Source organism: Mastomys coucha, unplaced genomic scaffold, assembly GCF_008632895.1.
Source record: "Mastomys coucha isolate ucsf_1 unplaced genomic scaffold, UCSF_Mcou_1 pScaffold21, whole genome shotgun sequence".
Lineage (NCBI taxonomy): Eukaryota > Metazoa > Chordata > Mammalia > Rodentia > Muridae > Mastomys > Mastomys coucha.
The window spans coordinates 52,255,087-52,278,168 of NW_022196904.1; the positions used below are offsets into that span (position 1 = coordinate 52,255,087).

General features: G+C 37.8%; 1 long non-coding RNA gene across 1 annotated transcript in view; it reads right to left on the reverse strand.

The window, feature by feature from the left end:
- The window catches only part of LOC116102321, a 248,994-nt gene that overhangs the window by 16,366 nt on the left and 209,546 nt on the right, over positions 1-23,082 (reverse strand). The window contains exon 30 of the long non-coding RNA XR_004123077.1: positions 21,519-21,610. This is a non-coding gene — a long non-coding RNA (uncharacterized LOC116102321). The remainder of the gene's footprint in view (positions 1-21,518; positions 21,611-23,082) is intronic.

A 23,082-nucleotide genomic window follows, 5' to 3' on the forward strand; every position in this document is an offset into this window, starting at 1 on the left:
AACAGTAATGGTGCTACCTACTTTGACTTAAAGTCCACTCTTTGGTATTGTACTGACTTTCTGTGATGTCCAGTGTCTGAATTTGAGGCATTCCACATACAAATGCAATGTGATATCTCTGTTTTTACATCCCAGCATCAAAGTTTACACAAGAGTATATAACCTGAACTATCCATAGGAACCAGGATTTTTAAAAGAATAATGAGCTCCTGGAAGACCTAGGGAGTAGATTAGAGGAATACAAGTCAAAAGATAGAAGTGTGAAATATGAGGAATTTCCTGGAGTAAAGAAGACAATATTGAGAATATAGGGGAGAGAGAAAACAAAGAACATATAGTATGGGGCAGTGGACCATGAGAGGAAGTTTTGTAGGCTGAGCTAAAGCTAGAAGTCTGGAGACATTGTAGGAGCTTTGCCTGTGTTCCAAACCAGGCCCTGTCATGTAGCCACAGCACCCCTGTAAGAAGATTTGTGGCCAATAGTCACATACGGGCAACACTTCAAGCCCTTCCACATGTAGATGAGACAACTCTAACATTTCAAACCAAGCTAATAGGAAGCAGGTACTGTCAGACCCCAACCCACCCCAAAACTGTATATAAGATCCTATCCAGAATGAATAAATGTGTGTGAGAATTACTCTGTCATCATCTAAGAGCATCTGTTACAAGAGTTGTAACATCACCATGGAAAATAACTGCTATCCTGAAACTTGCTACTTTCACTCCCCTTGCTAACTAGCCAGCCTTCTATTGGCTCAGCCTGGCTCAGCTAACCCCAGCACAGCCAGTCTAGTATCCAGCAGAGACTGCAGCAGTGGTTATAGCTGCAGCAGCAGAGGAATGAATGCAAATAGCCCCTCCCTACGCATGCCCTTTCCCCTTCACTTGAACTGTCCCACCTGGCCGGGCCAGAGATCTTGGTGGATAACTTCCTGTACACAGACCCGCAATATAAAATAATAGAAAATGAGTTGCAAAAGGTAAAGACAGAATGAATAAAACAGTTATAGTAAGGTGTGATGATTTATATATGCTTGTCACAGGGAGTGGCAGGATTAGAAGGCTTCGCCCTGTAGTAGTAGATGTGTCACTGTGAGTGTGGGTTAGCAGACTCTCACTCAAGCTGTCTAGAAATCAGTCTTCCACTAGCAGCCTTCAGATGAAGATGCAGAACTCTCAGCTCTGCTTGTACCATACTTGCTTAGATGCTGCCATGTTCCTACATTGATGATAATGGACTGAACCTCTGAATCTGTAAGCCAGACCCAATTAAATGTTGTCCTTTAAAAGACTTCCCTTGGTCATGGTGTCTGTTCCCAGCAGTAAAACCCAAACTAAGACATAAGGATAACTGAAAACATCTGAAGTGATCATATTTGTTATCTATCTAAAATATGTATAATAAATACAAGTCATCATATAGACTAATATATATTTCAAGTGAAACTTTCTCATCTAGGCTAAAAATCATTCCTTTAAACAGCCAAAGTTTATCTTATCAAAACTTCAGAAAACCACATCTAATCAAAACATAATGTGAAACCCAGTCAATGACTATTTCTACAAGAAGTCACTATACGAGGACTGAATGACAACAGTGAATAACTGTACACAGAGTCACTATAAATGAGGAATTTGGAACAATGTAAGAGCCAAGAAATCAAGCTCTTTACTGTAATTCCAGAACTCATACCTGTACTACCTCACCAAAATAAAATATATGCTGAAAACAGACAACAAAAGACATACAAAAGTGGACCTAAACCTCCAAGGATGTGTGTGTGTAAAAATACTAAAGAATAACTGGCCATAAACTTGAAAAAGAACAAGGAAAGTTATAATGGAGGTACAGAGGAATGAAAGGAGAGGAGAAAATATAACTATATTAAAATATTAAAAATTAAAGAAACAAAACTATATATTTATACTAAGTAGAGGTGAAAGTACCTGATGTCCTAAAAGTAAACCATAATAGAATCCAACCAAGGTTCTCTTTAAATCCTATGACTTTATTTACTAACTTACAGAGCACTAGTGATTGGCTACTTACAGTGGTATGTTCACTATGACTCAAGCATTGCACTACACTAGGATGTCTTTCCAAAGCCAGGATTATGAGTCTCACAAGACTCAATTGATGGTGATAATCCCCCACATCAAACTTCCACGGTCTGAACATTATAGACTCTCACAAGTTCACACTGAGTTAGGTAAAACTTGAATACAATTTATAGGGCACATGGATCCTCAAGTGTGCGTCTCCTGACCTGTCCTGTCATTTGGGGAGGGGTATAAATAATCAACAAGCCAAGCTATGATATCTGTTTTCAAGCTGGCCCAGATGATTGCCCTAAGATTTTAGCTATTGTTCTTTGAGGACTGGACTATTTAATATGTTCCTTTATTCCTTAAGATAATCCATCCTTTCTACTCCCCTCTTCCTCATGAGTACCTTTTGAAGGTATTGCATAAATGTTTGCCAATTACCCAGCTCCAGCAGTTTTCTGAAGCATGAAGCATTTTGATCAAAACTCTGTCCCTGGAGCCTAGATTTGAAAATTTTAAGAATTTCTTTACTAATGTGAGGCACATGGAAAGGAAATGATGAAAATTAAGAAATGGAAAACTATAAATAAACATGGAATATAATAGTGGCCTATGATAGTAAATATAAACGTGGGGAGAACTTTAGGTATTACTACATATATTCAACCAATAGTGGATGTTTCCTCACTGGAGTTCCTAACTTTCTTTGTCACAGGTATTTATATAACTTACCAATACTATATGTGATTTTTGTCCTACTGGAAAGGATACTTAAGACAATAATAACTTTGATTTTATACAGAAATCCCTCATGGCATTATTGCACTAGGTAACAAATACACACTGATTTCCAATTGTATTGTTAGATATAGAAGATCCACAAGAAAGTCTGGTTTGGGGACTTAACTTTCCACAACACACTTAGTGGGACTTACTGGTATTATAAAACTAGCTTAGAGAGAGAAGATATTTCAGGCCAGTCCTAGGATTTTTTATCCATGCCTCATGCTCTAAGCAATTCCTCAGCAATAGGAACATTTCATTCCATCCAGGAATGAAACCAAGAAATATAATAGCCTTTATTAATTTAGAAACCTCAGGATTATCTAGCTAACTACAACATAATTGTAACCCACTTCTGGCATTGCCACCCCAAATTTACAATGTTAGGGATTCTACAAGTATCTGTTTTTATCTTTTATATATTTTCTAAAAAAGACAATCATACCCTTTCATATCACCTTGGTGCACGTCAAATGTGCCTTAGGAAACAATGAAGCTCCCCAAAATACTAAAGCAACACCTCTCCTTTGCACCCTTCATTAACTAATCTTTCTTGCTTGATTCTTTGCATATACATGTTTGTATTTTAAATGAGTACTCCAAATGAAAACAGTCAGACTAGCATTATGTAATCTACAAACAACAACAACAACAACAACAAAACTTTATACAGTATATGGGCAGAGCAATGAGGAAAATTCCTGAGCCACCATCTTAAAATTAACAGTAGAACTGACAAAATGATATACATGTGAAAACATTTGAAAGTCCATTGTTATGTGTTCTGAGCAAATGTCAGTATGTTCACAATGAAATACTAACCTCAAATATAAGCTACATGTTCTAGAGCATAGTTAGTTTCAAAATATCACCATAAATTGTTTATTTCATTTATTAGTAGTGGATGCAACAGAATGCACTTGGAACACTAGCATGGTTAGATATTGGATGGTAAAACCAAGCCAAGAAGTTTGGTAATGTAGAGCAGTTTAAGAACCAAAGACTCGTTGAGCAAACACCTGAGTCTTAGGCAATTCCTGGTCCCCTGCCAGACTCCAGGCCTAGAATACATGCCGCACTCCTCACATAAAGAACCTGCTCTATGGTCATATAGGTGCAAAACAGTTCTCCATGCTAATGAAGTACCTAGAGGAAGTGGAGGGCTTAGACAATAAGCTTTCTTTCCCAGATATTCCTCCCTGCAAAAGGTACTTATTCTCAAGCCTAACTTGAGAAGATAATATATACATTATGCATCCATTTTCCACTATGAACAACCAATAAACTGTTAAGAACCATGGACTGTTCTTTTCAAGATTCACTGTATGGAGCCATGAAGAAGACATTCACCTACAAAGCTGCAGCTTAATTCTCCTGTAGAAGGCATCTCTGTACTCCCAGCCACAACAGTCACAAAGTCCGCCTCCTACAAGCTAAGGATAATCACTGCTGAAGTCCCCCTTTACCCCCTGGCCCCAGCCGGCAGGCCCCTGATTCTATTCTCTGCTCTTCTGTGATTTCCAGCAGCACCTGAATATCCAAGAGTCTGAGAACCCCATGGCCCAGCCTAGGTGCATTCCCAGGGAACACTGAACCAGCTCTGGCTTTCCTACAACTCAGACTGCACTTTCCTACCTTGAGAGCAGTGCCTAGGTGCTTCCCTACACACCAGCCCTGGCAGCAGGTTGGGATAAGCTCAGTCAAACTCAAGTTTTGCCTCCCAAAAAGGATACTGTGGGGCAGTGGTCCTGGCAACCTGGTCCTGGTTGAGTACAGGTCTGGAACTCCGGAGACCCAGTGGGTGCCAATTTCTGCTGGCATGGGACAGAAGGTGTTCCACCATGCCTTCTAGGTCTCTGGCTCCTGTTTCAACTCTGAATGCCCCAAGCTCCCAGGATTCTACCTGGACCCTACCCCCAGTCATTGACCACAGCCAGGTATGCCCCACCCCACAGATAGGTAGCCCAGCCCCACAATAAAGGGGGGGAAAAACACTCCCTCCCCTCTCTCTTGCCTTCTTCATCTCTTATCCCTTTTTCTCCCTTCTCCTCCTCTTCTCCCTTCCCCTCTTTCTCTCCCTCTTCTCCTCTCTTCTCCTTCTTCTCCTTTCTCTCACTTTCCATGTTGTCATGGCTGGCCTCTTTTCTTGTTTTCTATAATAAAATATCTTACGACTATGCATTGCCTCCTTCTAACTAGATGACCTGGCCCCAGTGTATGCAGCCATGAGGCCAGGCTGAGAACTCTCCTGCCCCAAGCTAGCACTGAATAGCCACACTGCTGCTTCCTTCCCCACCCTATTCTCCCTTTGTTCTCAGCCTCTCTGCGACATCTAGTGTAGCCTGTGATGTCCAGAAGCTGGAAATTTCATCCTTGTCTTTCAAGAGGCCAAGAGACCCCTTGCAGCTGTCTTGTTATCTCTGTCCCCCCCTCCCCCATCCCCAAGGACTTGGACCCAGATGCCCTCCAGTGGAGCAGAGTGTGCAGACAGCCACCTATACCTGAGCTGCCCAGATCACAAAAACTCTGGCCTGGTATAGGTGATTCTACCCTACCCTCTTTTATCCCCCAGCCCCCTGAAGCCAAGTGCCTGATATCTCCTGCAGTGGCAAGTGCTGACCAGTGTGACTGTAGCTGGCAAGGTCGGGCCACTACTCCACTGTAACAGAGAGAGTGCATTGTTCCCAGCAAGGTATTAAGCAAAAAATAGCAGGGGATAATTACACCATGGATTGACTTATTGTCCTATATATCTCTTTACTGTGGATGCTTTTTATGCATTTTTTCAGTCTTTAAATCCTCCCACAATACCAGTAGCAAAGAATTGGGACTTCATCCCCCTAGGAACGCATAACCAACACAAATTTTGCCACTTTTGACTTTCAGTTCTTCAAGTTTACTTTTTCTTATTTATTTTTTGTCTTATCTTCTTCATACTTTATTTCCTCAATAGAAATATTCTTAGCATGCTGGTCTCAGCCAATTATATATCTCAATTTATTTCAAACTTTACAAATATACTGCCCTGTAAATAGCCTCCAAAAACTATCAAATCTTCATGATAGTCAAGAGATCCTGAATGATTTTAATTCTTTCTTTTACCTCTGCTGTAGACTATACTTTAGCCACATGGACCTAGGAATCATACATTCCTTTCCTGACACCTGGTTCCCTTCATCATACCAGGACTATCTCTATTGTACTCCATTCTGTGAAATCCATGGAGCACTTCTCTGTTGATGCACAAGTATCTCTAGTAGCAAATAGGAAACAGTCTACTGGAGATTGATTTCCCTGGACTACCTCAGGTTGTACAGCTTCTACCTCAATGTTAACAGATTCATAGTTTTACTGATTATTTCTGTTTCCATGACATTCAGACAGGCCTCCTCTCCACAACTTCTCTCTGCAAAAAGAGTCAGCATGTGGGAGATAATTTCTTTGCTGTGTTAAATTTTTCTTTATTTATAGGAATTATTGTGTTAATTGCTTTATTATTGTCTTTGAAACTTGATCATAATCAAGAATTACATGTTAATGTTAGCTCATTGAATTCCTGTCTACAAATGTCACCTAGCAAATAGGAGTATCATTTTTTTCTCTAAGTCATCCCCTTTCTCATCAATAAAAGATTCTTTCATGGTTTCCAGAATTGGAGTATCAAGCTGTGCTTACTATTTGTCTAATCTGTATCTTCTTCTATTTTTGTCCATCTACATATAAAATAAATAATTAAGCAGCAAACACCTATATTTATGCTCTTGTATCAAAGTCACCTGCTATATTGTGGGCCTGTGTACCACAGGCTTTCAACAGAGATCTCTGGCCTGACCTGGTACAAGAGCCCTAGTGAAGGGAAGTGAGCATGGGTGGGAACGATAAATCTCTTCTGTCCCATGTCTTGCAGGCCACTCCATTGCTCTGCACCACCCTGCACTGAGTAGGGTAGGGTTGGGCTGACAAGAGGCCAAATAGCCAGTGAGGAGTGCGGCACAGCTTCAGGCTGCATTTTGGGAGAGCAGACTTCTTCCCCAAGTGTTACAGTTCTTAGAAAAAAAGGCTCAGACAACCGAGTAGATCTTTCACACCTTTTACTTCCCTGGAAAGGATTTATATACAGTTTTGGGGGGTCATTCAGATTTTGACAGCAGTTATTTCTCATTGGTTTGGGCTGAAAGTCTTTATTTGCATGTAAGAAGGCTTGACCAATATCTCATACCTCTCCTATGAGGGCATCTATCAGGGGTTGGGACTGAAAGAGGAGCCAGGGTCCCAGGAGGCAAGGGCAAACTCCTTCCATCCCTTGCAGGCAGAATTATTGTCCATTGGTTCACCGGTGTTCCAGACTTATACTTGACTAGGCCCAGGCTGACTGAACACACCACTGCCCCACACTATATTACAAGAAAATACCAAAGATGTCAGCCTAATGTCCTCACAGATTTCCTAACTAATACCAAAAGTCTCACTCAGGGCTGTCATCTTTCTCAGTGACAAATCTGTTTTTACAGACAGGAGGAGCCCTTTTACTTCAAGTAGTAATCAATGAAACCTCTTCCCTGATGTGAGACTCACAGTGTTGGCAGCAAACAAGTATCTATCAAATAGTATTGCAACTATCACATAGAAAAGAGATTTCTTTTTTTTTTTTGAATCAGAAATATTTTTTATTAGATATTTTCTTTATTTACATGTCATATGGTTTCTCCTTTCCCAGTTTCCAATCCAAAAAACAAACAAACAAACAAACAAAAACAACAAGAACAACACCAACCCCATGCTTGCTACCCTACCCTCTCCCACTTATGGTGGGACTGATTGTTCTGGCAGCATGTGTATAGTAGAGGATTGCAAAGTTGATCATTAATGGGAGGAGAGGCCCTTGGCCCCGTGAAGATTCTGTGCCACAGTGTAGGGGAATGCCATGGTCAATAAGGAAAAAAAATTCTATACAATGATTTCCCAAAAAGACATCCCTACCTTGGTGGTTTCACAATACTGTTCATCATTATGCAACATAGTAGCTATGCCTTTGCAATATTAATGATCTTAAATAGAATATAGGCAGAATTATGTAAATATCTTCTAAGCAAACTAAACTATTTCACTCAACATTATTTCAATAACCTGCTCAATGATCATGTCAAGGATGACATCAGCTTCCTTTCCTCATGCTACCCTTGGTTTTTCATTACAGACCAAATACCCCAGTGCTGCTAATATTCCTTTACTTGGTAAGAGAGGTATATGATGCCCAAAACTGCTTCCAATGGTAAACTAATTTACAATTGGATCAAAATTTGCTCTGAGGAAAAAATGAGATTCTTGGACCTATTTCCAATATACAAGTGATAAACTAGTTACAGGGGTGTGTGAACATCAAAAGTAAGCTGGGCCAAAAAGTCTTCTTCCCGATGGGATGATGGCCTTCAAGAACAGTCCTCCACTAAAATTTACACACACACACACACACACACACACACACACACACACACATATATATATATATATATATATATATATATATATATATATATATATATACATATATATGTATATATGTTACATATATATGTATATATATTACATATATACATGTATATATCTTGCTGTTTTCAAGACAATTTTAATTTTAATTTAGACAGATATGCATGCAATAGGTTGGAGAGAGGCTTGACTCCCAAGTAAGAATCCTGTTACTCTTCTTGCTCTTCTATGTGGACATGGAAATCATCAACAAACAAAGCTTAGATGATCTTTCATAACCTGGTACAACTATACTTCCAAAGATATTGCATGGCTTAGAGGTTAGTCCTGTGTAAGGATGTCATTTGTAGAATCCAAGGGATTTGAATTATTAGCCACATCTGGCTGGCAGGGTTGATTATTATTCCCTTGTAAGTTTCTATTTGGTGTTCATTACATTCCTGTCTCGTCCCCAGATGGACACGTTGCTGGTCTTTCTGGGAGGGAGCTGCTAACATGGTTAGCTTCACACCTGTGTCCATGCACTGAGAATCAAACAAAGCAACAGGAACTAGCTACAAGGAGATCACTGATCCTTTCAAAATTAATCACTAAAGTTTCATATACATGGTTGGCTGGCTTTCAGGCAACTGATATTTGTTTACAACTGTTCAGGTTTCAAGATAAATTTCATATTAATAACTTTAATTCCTAATATATTTTACTACATAACCATGAATAAAGTGTTCAAGGTTGGACAGAGTAGCAGCTATACAGAAAGCAATCACTCTTAAGTGGAATTGTAACAATGAGACCCAAGCAGCTATACTGAGAGGGTGTATCAAAATGTATATGTATGTGGAGAAGGTGACAATCCCAAGGATTATCAGGATAGAAGGATCCATGGCATGGCCTGTAGATATCTGCAAGGATTCTATGTACCATTAGTATAACACTGATTACTCATTACCTGAGAAGTTATACAGACAAGAAGAGAGGCAATGTTAGGGATACTAAATAAATTAGATAAGTATTTGAGAATGAGAAAGAAAACTAGATGCTACACATGACACTAAGCCATAAGAATCAAGATATTAGAAAAAGAATCTGCCCAGGTGCTCAAATGAATACATTATTATTTCAGAGTCCTAGTGTTTAACCCCTTATGGTTCTCCTGATACTCCAGAACCGAGTGGCTATTTCTACAACTGATGTCCATATCTGGTGTGTATAGAACATCTTCTGAAAATGCTTTCTTTATCCAAGTACAGTGATGTTAAATAATTCTTAACTGTCCCTTGCTTTTTTAAGATAAACCATGAAAGAGAGAAAGAAATAAAGAGAAAAAGAAAGAAGGAAAGAAAGAAAGAAAGAAAGAAAAAAGAAAGAAAGAAAAAAGGAGGAAAGAAAGAAAGGCAAAAAGGAAAAGAAAAGAAAAGAAAAAAAGAGAAGAGAAGAAAATCAAGCCAAGAGCCAGGAAATATGTGTCACCTTGTGCCCTAATTCTCTTAATCTGTGAACAAATAAGTGATGACTCAGTGATTTATTTACTTAATTTGAATTTTATTAATACTAGAATATTCAACTTGGTTATGTCACAGAAACTGAAAAATAAAAACAAAAGGGCAAAGCCTCAGTCTCTGATGGGCTAGAATTCAAAGCCAGCAGCATGTAGAAAAGTAATAGTACATTATGTCTCTACTTTAAAAATATACGTTGGTTGGAGATGTTAGGAAGAAAGAATAAGCATTAGGACACAGGGAGGTCTTAAAATTCAAGCCTCCCACCCAAGCAGGCAGAACCCTTTATTTATTTCCTGTTTGTTACTGCCAAGTGATTGTCTAGAAGCTTTCTCTGAGCTGGGTAAAATCAGCAGGTGCTTCCACGAATCAGCCATCTTAAAGTTAAAGTGAAAAAGCTGGGGGAACTCTTAAGTATCCTATTTCCCCTTAGATTGACAGAAGTTTAGTTTCAGAGAGAACATAGGGCTTCCTGTCAAGTTTTCTACCTCTGAGCTTTACATTAGGCCCTATAGTTATTTTTCTTAGCATTATCTTCCCTTCTCCAAAAATCTTCATGGAAATTTATGGAATAGAGTGTCTTTGGCAAGAGGAACAAATCTCTTTGTACATAAAATAAAGGATAGAACTTGCTGTAGATAAGGCTGATTAATGTAATCTGCCAGATAGTCCAGGCAAACATGCCCTGCTTCTGCTATACCAAGTACCTCTCTCAAAGGGCATACTTCACTTACTATATAGAGTCCACAGAAAATAAATGACACAAGTCCTTGACTAGACTATCAGTACCATTATCATAAGCCTTTGAGGCAGCATTATCATGTTGATTTTCCTCATATCCCTAAGAAATCAAAGAACTTGGTTTTAATATCCCAATGATTTCTCAACAAATACTTAAATTTCAGGCATAAAAGTCCCCAAGAAAAGTTTCCTACACAGAAACAGAACCTTCCTTCTTACTTTACTCAAATCTCCACCTCTTGGATTTCAGGACCTACCAGCATAGCTCAAAATCAAAGAAAACTTAGTATAATCTATTTTCATTACATGGGAAATCTTCAAGACTACTTTATGTTGAAGAAAGAGAAGTTCATCCATCAAAATATAAAAAAACCCTAAATTGAAGAGATTAATATTTGTAGTTCTCCCCTGATTGTCAGGCAGCCTAAACTTGAGGACTTACACTCAGCTATTCACATCTCATATTTGAGGAACTGATTGTGCCAGGAACTGACTCTGGAATAAGGAATAAAGCAGAAGAGTTATTGTCCAATTTGACACTTATCAGTTGTATCAAGGGGAGATCTGCCCTCTCTGACTCATGAAAAATACTGCTTCTGTGTCTTCTATTTCCTATTATGTCCCTCCTCCCTTAATTATTAAGTAGAAATATCCAAACAGACATAGAATAGCAAACCTCACAACTCCATGAGAGAGCAATACTCCTATTTACTTCAGTAAAAACTTGAAAATGAACAGTTGCTCCAACTGTATTAGTTATGGTGTAATTCTTGGCCCTCTCATTCAGAAGCCGCTCTGAAGAATTCTGGACAGTCATTGTCATACCCAAGTATTTTCCCACATTTGTCATTCAGGTACATTAGCTTGAGTAGAGTTTTTCTAACATGAGGGATAAGAATCCCCACAAAGTTAACTCGAGGCAGTTTGGTCATCTGAATAAAATATGATACTATTTCCTGGGGATAACAAAAGACTAAGCCATGGAGAAACAAATTTGAAATTTTTCTAGACTTATTTAGAGATGGAATAGTGCAAATCTAGTATTCTAACCCAAAGTTATCTTGGGTTAAATATTTTAAATGCTCAAATGCTTCAATTTTGCCTCATATGCTCAGAAATGGTAGGCCATTCGCTAGAATATTTGAATTATATAAAAAGTACTTCCAAAAATCTTAGAAGTCTTTCTATTATTGTCTCATTTAGATATCAACCACTGGTCTTCATTTCTCTTAGAAATATCTTCTAAAAATATTAATCTTGTATGTCAATTAAATTACTTCTTTACCTGTATACCTATGTGTCTGCAAGTCTCCTTAACTTTGTGATTGTTTTTATATTGATATTAATTAGTAAAACAGAGTGACTTGAAATAAAAATGGAAACATTGGGAGGATGTAAGAGCTGAAAAATGAGGAGATGTAACAAACAGGTATGGTTATTGTACAGTGAACTCACAGGAAAACTTGTGTAAGTCTTTCACTCTCAAGTGAGTTAAATTTTTTGACAAGGAAGGTTAGGGTATGTGGAGATCCTCTTAAATAATGAAAAATATGTGCAGATGATACATGTATAGGAAAGAACAAAATTTTTGGATGTTCAGTTTATATAATTCAAATGTCCCAGTGAATGGCCTGCAATTTCTGAGCATATGAGGTAAAATAGTTGGCCTCAGTGAGTTTAAAAGTAATCTTCAGGATTTACTGGAGTAGCCCACTGATATAGTTTTAATGAAAACTGATCCTATAACATAGTGAGAAAAAATATTTCATCTATCCAAATTTGAAAAACTCAATTAAAGATAATAGTAATGGTAGATTTCCTTCTAATAATCATTCTATTAATTCTGTTACTCTGGAGTACCTTGAAGGGTAGCCATGAAAAGCTTAGGCCCAGGCATAGTGGCACACACCTTAATAAAAGGGGACAGTGGCAAACAGATCTCAGAATTCAAGGCCAGCCTGGTGAAAAGCAATTTCTAAGAGAAGAAAAGATTAAATCCAGGCACAGTGGTACACACCATTAATCCCAGCATCCAAGAGACAGAGTCATCCAGATCTCTGAGTTCAAAGTCGATCTACAGCTAAGTTTAGGCACTTCAGGAATTAGAAAACAGAAACCTGGTGATAATGTAAGAGAACAAACAGGCTGTCCAGCACTAGCAAGAAGCAGAACTAGGTACCTTTGGGGTATGTAGCTCTGGCTTTAATTTCAAAAATAGAAGGGACTACTAAGACAATTGATGCTGGTTAGCTGGAGCTAAGAAATTAGTGGCAATTAAAAAGAGACCAGCATCTCTGAGGTGAAATCTTTTGGGAAGGGTTTTATGAGAGTACAAAGAACCTTGTGTTCCAGAGATAGCCAAAGTTGTACCCTGTGTTTCATTTGGACTTGGTAATGTGTACTAATCACACAGGTAGTACTGGTTTTGAAGGAATAAAGAGGTCAATGAGAGGATCTTAAGCTTGGCACTGAGAGAGGACAGGGAAGGCCATTGGAGAAAGTTCAGCCCTATTTGCAGTTGACAGCCCAGAACTGAAGGGGTCATGCAAAAAAGTTAAGGCTTGGCACCATAAATTAGAGATGCCAATATAATGGGATGACCACAAAGGAGACCAGGAAAAGTAGAGTAGAGTCAACCAGAACCTAGGGTGCTACAGAAGGCAGAGCTGAAGACGTGACCCAACTCCTTTGGAGGAGCCCAGAAGATCATATGTGGATCCCATACATTGTAACAAGAAGCTGTGAAGTCGAAGTTGACTTGCAGATACCACGATGTTAAAGGTGCCAGAGTCATGGGATACCCACTGAGAAAATCTGCTAACAGTTAATGGAACCCAGCCAAAGAAAAAGGAATGGGTTGTCATCAAATTTGAATTTAGTGTAAAAGGATATTAAAGTGAGTATTTTCATATCAGATATGGAAAAACAGAGTTTGAAATTTCCCCAGCTGGTTTTTGGTCTTGATTTTTTCCCAGTATTTCTTCACTGTGGTGTTTTGGAGGGGTAATGCATATCCTGTAATGTTGGATGTATGTGATCTGCCCTTAGATTTTGATGTTATAAGGGATTGACTTTGGACTTGTAACATTGTTGAGACTGTTACAGTATATGGGACTTTTCAGCTGGACTAAATATATTTTGCATTCAATCTATGTTTAGGTATGGCCCCATAGACTCATGTGTTTCAGTAAGAGTATGAGGGGCATGGATTGGACTGTGGAAATTTGAATATGATTGGCCCAGGGTGTGGCACAATTAGGAGGTCCAGCCTTGTTGGAAGAAGTGTGTCATGGTAGGGGTGGACTTTGACATTTTTTCCTAGCTGCTTGAAAGCTAATATTCTCCGTTTGCCTTTGAAAGAAGATGTAAAACCCTCAGCTCCTCCAGCAACATGCCTGCCTGGACACTGCCAGGTTTCTTGCCTTGATGATAATGAACTGAACCTCTGAACCTGTAAGCTAACCCCAATTAAATGTTGTCCATTAAATGAGTTGCCTTGGTCATGGTGTCTCTTCACAGCAATAGAAACCCTAATTAATACAGCATACTATTTCTTAAAGTATATTTTGATTGTACATAATAAATTTACCATATTGTTTTGCTCTCAAATATACATGGCAATTACAGTCTTTATGTTCCATTAGGTAGATGTGGACTGTGTCCAAGCTGAGATCTGATTCAGTGGCATAAAGTCACCTTCCAGCCCAAATGATTGTTTTTAAGTTTCTCTTCCTGACCATTAAGGATGATTAATAAATGACATATTTTAATAATTAATACAAATAATTCAGCAAATATACATATAAAACAGTATTTTCTGATCTCCTTTGAAGTCAGCACCTGCACTTGCACTCTTGGTAGTTTACCCACAGATGAAACAGAACTATTCTAAAAATAAAGAAAATGATTCTTAATTATATTTTGTTATAGGTCAATGCCTTGACCAGCTATCATCAAAGAGGCTTTATCCAGCAGCAGATAAGAATGGATGCTGAGGCCCACACCAGACATTAGGCAGAGAGGGAGTCTACATTGTAGGTCTCCATCAGTTCACTCCCTTTGGAGCTCAGGGAAGACAATGCAAGAGAAGTCCGAATGATTGTAGGAGTCAGAAGGAATGGATGTTATAAGAAGAGCATGGCCTAATGAAACAACTAAGCTGTACTGAAGAATCAGTACATATGAAGGCTCAGCAAGACTGAAGTGGCAAATGGGTAGGCTGCAGAAGTCTGTACTTGGTTGTCTGTATATGTTGTGCCTATTAGCTTGGTGTATGGTAGGATTCCTAACTATGGGAGTGTGTGTGTCTTTGACTCTTTTTTCTGCTCTTGGGAAACTTATCCTCCTTGTCCAGCCTAAGTGTGAAGATTTTCCCCTTGTCCTATTGTATTTTGTTTTATAGTGTTTTGTTGCTGTCTCTTGGAAAACTTATCTTTTCTGAAAATAGACAGAGGAAGAGTGGATCTACGTTAGAGGGGGGGTCAGGGGATGCTGGAGGGAGTGAAAACTGTGGTTGGGATGTATTGCATGAAAAAAATCTCTTTAAAATTAAATATATACATACACACACATATATATATATATGTATTTATATATACATGTACACAATATATACACATATACATTCATACAAATATCCATGTTACAACAATTAATGAAAAAAGAAAAACCAGGTCATTAATATGAAAAAGCAAGTACAATTATTTTTGATGGATGGAGGGAGGGAGGGAAGAGAAGTATAGATATCTTAGTTAGAGTTCTATTGCCGTGAAAAGACAACATGAAAATCATTTCATTGGGGCTGGGTTATAAATTTAGTACATCACAATGGGAAATAATTAAATTATGTTAAATCTCAGAAAATAAAGTAAACAAATAAACAATAATTTTCTCCATAGGAGAGATGTAAGGAAGGTCTGCCTTTCCACTCACATTAGGATAAGAAAAAGTCCACAACAGAGAAAGGCCATATGTGTATAGGGGACACATGTAAGGTTTTAGTTGTCATATGCCAGACAGTACAGCCAAAGAGACCCTGATTCTCCTATACAATTTCCCTCTTCAGAGTTCATACACATGTGGACTTCACATACAGATGAATACAGAGGCTCCCAGCTAGACTTCAAAACTTTAATGATAATACTAAACATATTTTTGCTTCTTTTCTTGAGATATATAAGGAATAGAAAGAAAATGCCTCTAGTATTCTTCTGGGTTCCTAAAAAACAAAGACCCTCCAATGTCCTAGCATCCTACAAACTTTCCCTATACAGCACAGACCTTTTCATCCTAACCCACTCACATTGTATCCATTAGAATTTCTGCCTTGTTCACCTTGAAATCAAAGGAAGCTTAGTATCACATATTTTTAGTGCTAGAAAAGATTAAGAAACAGAGAAATTTAAACAAGATTTCCACTTCCCAGATAGTGCACCTCTAGACTTAGTTATTATAGTGTCACTAGATTTAGTTATTATTAGAACATGGCATCAAGATCCAAGTTCAATATAAATAGGGATTGAGAAGAGGAATGACTGTTCACAACGACCACTTCAAGTGCATCTATGTAGTGGAAATTTGGCTCTCTGTAACCAAATCCAGGAAGATTATTGCAACTACAAATTAAGTGTGTGATAAGGATGTAAGATTAGGCAAAGAGTACTAATGGTCAAATAGTTTCTCTCATGAAGGTGTATATTACATTGAAATAGGGGTTATTATGAAAGATGATCTGGTCTTTTAATATTTCTAGTCAGTGTCTGATGCATAGATTTTTTTTACATGTGTTTAAAGAGGGAAATGCTACCAAATTAGTTCATTTATAAATTATATTACTTTCATGAGCTCTTAGAAATATTTAGAGTTTTAAAATGATATATATAGTTTCATAATTCAATATCTAGGAAACTGACTATTAAACAGAGTATGTCTGTGTAAACTGAAACAGTTTTCTAAAACTACCAATAAAGTCATATTCTCCTCTAGTGTCATTTTCTATATTGTGGTTCTAACCCTGATATGTCCTTTGATTTACTGTATATTTTGCATAACTTGTATAATTAACATGTCATGCTGTGATCAAAGCCACATACAGATTATATACAGGTTTTCTGGTCAGGAATATTGATGGGAATTATGGCCAAGGATGATGTCTGAACTTGAAAATCAAAACATGGTCCTTTCCACATTCAAAACATTGTTCTCCCAGTTCTATATCTGAACATTTTCAATGAATTCACTGAATAATTATTGAAATATTTAAATAATTAATGCAATTCATTTAGAGTAAATGTAGACATAATAATATTTCCCAAATCTACGTGAAGAATTTGAAAAACAAAACTATCAAAACAGCTAAGGACAAAATTTAATAGATTTATAACACACATACTATAAAGGGGGTTGTAGAGATGCCCCAGTTAGGATAATGCACATAGTACAACTATAAAGATCTAGGAGCAGGCCTCATAAGCACATAAAATTAAGTCAAGCATAGCAGTAGTGTAAGACTGTATACTATCACTTGGAAGATGAATAAAGAGTTCTTTAAGGGTCGTAGAACAGCTGGTCTATCAAAAATAATTAACTCCATTTCAGTCAGAAATTCTATTTCAAAAAATAATACAAAGAGCAATAATGGAAGACATATAACATAGACTTATAATTTCTAAACCCATGTTCAGAAATGTGTGCACATACCTGCCCAGTGTACAAACCTATACCTAACCCTAGTATACATGTTGCTCTACATATAAGGAAAGATGAATTACAAAGTTTTTGAGATTGGCAGAAGATCTAAGTTAGTGTATATTATCTGACCTAGTTCAGTCTTGTCTAGAACCTAGTGGCTCAGACCCATGGGATTTATATAAACTTTCCAAAGTAAGGCTCACTGGGATGGCAAAGACTGAATCATGTAGGTGTTTAAATGTTGTCAATGTAAGTAGAAAATACCAATAAAATATCCCTGCTTCCAGGAGAGCTGCAAACTGAAACTGTTTCCCTACAGAGAACCCTTCCCAAGATTATCTAAATTTGCCTCGTTGTTCAGCTGTACACTATAAACTGCCTTGTAAAATAAGTTACCTGATGTTCCAGGTACAGTTGTTGCTTTCCATTAGAGCAAGCAAATACTACTTAATTCCCACTTTTAAATTTATGTGTGTCTGTCCATACCTCTTTCATTTGTTGTTCTAGTAACTCAGTACCCGAATCTCTGGAGAGCAATGAAGAAAATGCACTCCAGTAGGTAATAATATCCTAAAGTACAAAGAACATTTTTATTGTTGTAATATTTGAAAGGTAATGGGCAAGATAGGCAAAAAATAGAGCAGAGACTGAAGGAAGGGCCATCTTGGGACTGCCCCACCTGGGGATCCATCCTGTCTGCAGACACCAAACCCAACACTATTACCATTTCCAAGAGGCACTTACTAACAGGAACCTGGTGTGGCTGTTCCTTGGGAGGTTCCACAAGCAAATGATCAATGCAGTTGTGGATGCTTGGAGCCAATACTCAGATTAAGCTCAGGGACCCTGGTGAGAGAGCTGGCAGAAGAACTGGAGTAGCAGAGGGGGATTGCAATGACACAGGAAAAACAGCATAGGCTGGCCGGACCACCTAGTGCTCTGAGGGACTGGACCACCAATCGCAGAGTGTACAGGGAGGGACCCATGGCTCTAAATACATATGTAGCAGAGAATGTCAAACATTGTCTGACATCAATGGGAGTGGAGGCCCTTGGTCCTATGGAGGTTTGTTGCTCCAGGAGACACTGGAGTGGTAGGGTGGGAGAGTATGGACAATGAGGGATCACACTCATGAGGAAAGAGGAAGAAAGAGAGGGCAAATGTGGGATGGGGGATTTGTGGAGGGGTATCCAGGAAGTTGGATATCATTTGAGATATAAATGAATAGAAAGATTAATTTAAAAAATGAATAGTCTTCTTTGATGGCTTTCTCTTTAGACTGTAATGTTTTGGGGATGGGGTTTGGGTATGGGTATTGGTTGTCACTTAAGCCTTCTATATCCCTCCTCACAGTCCTTACTTCTGTTGAAAATTATCTTAGTAATTTATTCATTGTATTTGTTCTGCAAATTTAATTTTTCAAAACATATTATATAATTTTTACTCCAAAGTAATCCTTTGAAAATTATTGTATATTGTTGATAGTGATAATGTGGCCTAAACTTTCAAGAAAACAGAATAAATCTGAAAAACATTTAACAGTAGCATCCTCTATTCTATGGATAAATATATACTAGTGTTCTAGAAAGGTCCATGGACAAGAAAAACAAAGCAAACCAATTCAAAATAGTCACATTGATATCTGCTTTAATACTACTGGTCACAAATAAATAAACATATTTAACATATTTATATGCTAAAAGAAGCATGAGGAGGATGGCAACAGCATTGCAAGAGCAGCTGTCTCAACTAGCCTGAGATCTCTCAGACACCGAGCCACCAACCAGGCAGCATGATACTAACACTAGCTGAGATGAGGCCCCAACACATATATAGCAGAGGACTGCATATTCTCTCAGTGAGAGAAGATATACCTAACCCTCCGGAGACTTAAGGCCCCAGGGAATTGGGAGGTCTGGAGGATGGGAGTAGGAGTGCTGGGGACACCCTCTTAAAGACCGCGGGGGAGGAGGAATGGGATAAGGAACAGTCAAAGAGTGAACCAGGACAGAGATAATGACTGGACTGTAAAAATAAGATGTAATAATAATAAAATAATAATAATAATCTGAAAACTTTAAAAAATCCAGGCATGTCTGAAAGTGCCATTGAGAGAGGACAAGAAAATTAGGTTCCCTAAAACCATGTTTGATGATTCAATTTCATTTAAAAAAAACTCATGATAGAAGGAAGTAACTGATTCCATAACACTGTCCTCTGAAAGAAACACACAGTATATAAATTTAAAAAGCCAATTTTGAAAATATATATAAATGTCTTAGATTTAAAAAATGGTAAGAACTGTGGAAACAGTTCTATAGAGACTGCAGGTTGGTTTTCACACCAAAAAATTTTAATTTGAAAGCCTCTATTCATGCTGAAAACATGAGTTATGTTCTCCTGAGCTATACTATCTATTCAACCATGCAACCACAATCAATTCTTTTTCTGACATCAACTCCTTTTCTGACACTCTTTGTAGCAATGTGGGTGCAATCATTTAAACAGCATTTTAATTCAGCCTAAAATGAGTTAATACATTCAATGGCAAGAGTTTATCAAAGATACTTTGCTCGTGTATTCTTTAGATGCTCTATTCTATTCACAGTAGAGGATGGTGGCTTGTCAATCAACCTGTTGTCATCATCAAATGTTTAAAACAGGTAATTTCCTTAATTTCTTAAGAACAGACATCCTACTGTGGTAGATTGTCACATGTGCTTTAGTTCGTTATGTTCAATCACATCTTTTATTTTATCAGAGTGTAATTTATAGGGACTAAACACTCAATACCTCCTCCTGAGCTCCTCTTAATACCTGAATCTTTAATTTCTATCTTCTGAACAATTTGGCAACATTCCTTAGTAAGAGGATTTCTTTCTGTGCAGATCTACATGACATCTTTGCAGGATTTTCTACTCATTTGTATTTCTGTATGATTATATTCCTGGCTTTATTTCTTCTCTATTGCCATAATGAATACCAGTACTAAAAGCAAATTCCTGATGCAATGGTTTGTTTATCTTACAGGTTGTAGTAAGGAAATCACAACAACATCTCATGGCAGCAACCTGGATGCTGGAACTAAGAGGAGTCCACAGTATATAGCTTATTGGCCTGGCCACTCTGAGCCAAATAATTTGCTGTCTTATATAATCTGGGACCATCTGCCCAGAATAGAAATTTCTCCAAATAAACTGGGCTCTCTCACATCAATCATTAATTTTGAAAACACTCCAAAGTAAATTCCACAAGGGTCAAATTGGTAAACAAATTTCTTCATTTGATATTCACTTTCCAAAATATGTCTGTGTTGTATCAAGTTAACCAAAGCTAACAAGAACCGAGAATAAGCATGTGGATCACCAGATTTATAGATGAATATATACTGGATAACATGCTAGACCGTAGTGAACCCATCTACATCAAGAATTATGTGTATACAAAGAATAATTACCAATTTAAAAACAACTAATGGAGGTATATTTTGGGTTTGGTTGTCTATTACCCAGGACTTATTTATGAAATGAAATACATAAGAAAGAAAGTAAAGCTCCAATTATACAAATTTGAAGAGACTAAATATGTGCTATCATGATCTTAGCAGTGAGACCTATGAGCCAGGACAGCTATAATTACCCTAGTAGTCTCTAGGTGATAAGTTACTTTTCTAACTATATTATAGATAACAACTAATTAAAAGTTGTAACACTGATCAGTATGCACTCACAGTGTGCTGGGATATTTTTATTGCTTCATGAACATTTATTGGCATGAAGCAATAAAAATCAGGCATGTTACATTCTTTCTGGGTATTTCACTGGGATCTTCCCATACAAGTATGACGTTCTGTTATACTAACTGCTTTTGCCTGCCAATCCCTTGTTTCATCAGTTGAGACTGCAAATCCTACTCTGTCGCATTCAGCAGTATACAATGTGAAATAATTCTAGCATATGAATAATAACAGAACACATAGTCACAGAGAACATCTGATGTGAGCCACAGAATATAATAGATTCTGATATAAAGTTTCCAAATCTAAACCCTATTATTAGTAGAATAAATGGTTTTTCCTCCATTAGTTCCCATTTCTCAGGAATAAGCACAGAGAATCAGGTAGTACAATCAGTGTGTTTCTTAAAAATGATTAAATGAAATTTCAGCAATTTAACAAAATTAATTTATCCACTATGATTATAATTTCATGTTGTATAGTCATGTGAAAAAAGCCTCAATATTATCATTAAAAAAATGAAGTACACTCACCCTTCAGACTAATATTCCAGAGTCATTTCTAATGTCATCAGTATAATACTTCTAGATATCCACATGGAGAAAATCTCCCTCCTGACCAGAGTCTAAGGAAAACAGAGGTACAATCATTAAGTGACATCACTGAGCCTCTCTCATTCTACAGACTATGCAAAAACAAAGAAACAAACAAACAAACAAACAAACAAACAAAGCATGTGAACCCAGTTCCAGTCAGTGTAACTGCACTAAATTTCTTAGCTGTCTGAGGTCCCCGGTTCTATTAAAGCGAATGTTAGCAAATGTTATCACTTAAAGCTCTCAAAGTAGCTCACAGTGACAAGTGAGAACTGACCGTGATATCGCAGTTCTTCACAGGAACAACAGCAGGTTCTGGTTTCTATACGATTCAGAAGGCTGAAGTGAATCATCCTTGCTACAAACTTGCATCAGAAATAATCAGTCTTAAAGCCAAAGCAGGATTCAATAATTCCAAGCAGAGATAACAGGAACAGGTGACTCTGACTATAGGAAATCCCATCACATTCCTGCAAATGCTGAGTGTCTTGTGGCTCTGTCTGATGCAGGTCGCAAGAGCAGCCATCCTTCTCTGATGAGCAGCTTGCAATCAAGCCCCTGTCTAGAGCCTGGAACCAGCTGAGAGCTGGACTCCTGCCAGGAGCCTGACTGGCAGAAATTCTATGTGAATTGACTCATCTTAGTTCTGGCTGCCTTTGATTGGTGGGATGCGTACATGATAATAAAGAACAGACTAAGAACCAATCAGGAGAGAGATCTCAAACCTAAAGCTGGAAGGCAAAAGCCTGCTGTTGCCTGGGAGATTTCCATCTAAGCTGCTGCTCCTTCTCTTCTCCCCTTCCTAGGTGTTGTAGCAGGCAGAATGGAAGTGGAAAGAGTAAGACAGAACAAATATTTATATTTCCACTTGATTCTGCCTTGACAAATTAACAACAGAATAACCCTTCCAGCAAGGCCTGGATCTAGCCATGTATTGGCCTTAGACCTCACCTTTAAAAGAACCCTCCGTTTTGTCGAATGACTCTGATTGTGACTGTGGCGTATAATATGAAGTCTGATGCTGACTCTTTGCAATGCTCTTGTGTCAGATTTTCTCAAATGGCATGGTTATAGGATGATCTATGACACTAGATCACAGTTTATGTGGGTTACACCTCACAAAAATAAATGCTCAGATTATTGAAAGGAATATCTGTCTCAACCATGGTTGAAGTTATAATTTAATTAGCATGGTGTGTTTTAAAGAATCATTGTGGTAAATAAATAGTTTAAGAGGAATTTATTTTCAAAAGGAAATAGTGAAGGGCAAGTATCCTCTTGGGGTTCTTCTGGCTCTGTTTACTGCAGGTCTCAGAAACAGCCCTCCTTCTCTGCTAAGTAGTATGAGGTCAAGCTGCTGGCTAGAGCCTGCAACCAACTGAGAGCTGAGCTCTTTCCATTAGCCTGAATGACAAAAGCTTAATGTGAATAGATTTATATTAGCTCTGGTTACCTTGAATTGGCAGGATATATATATATATATATATATATATATATATAT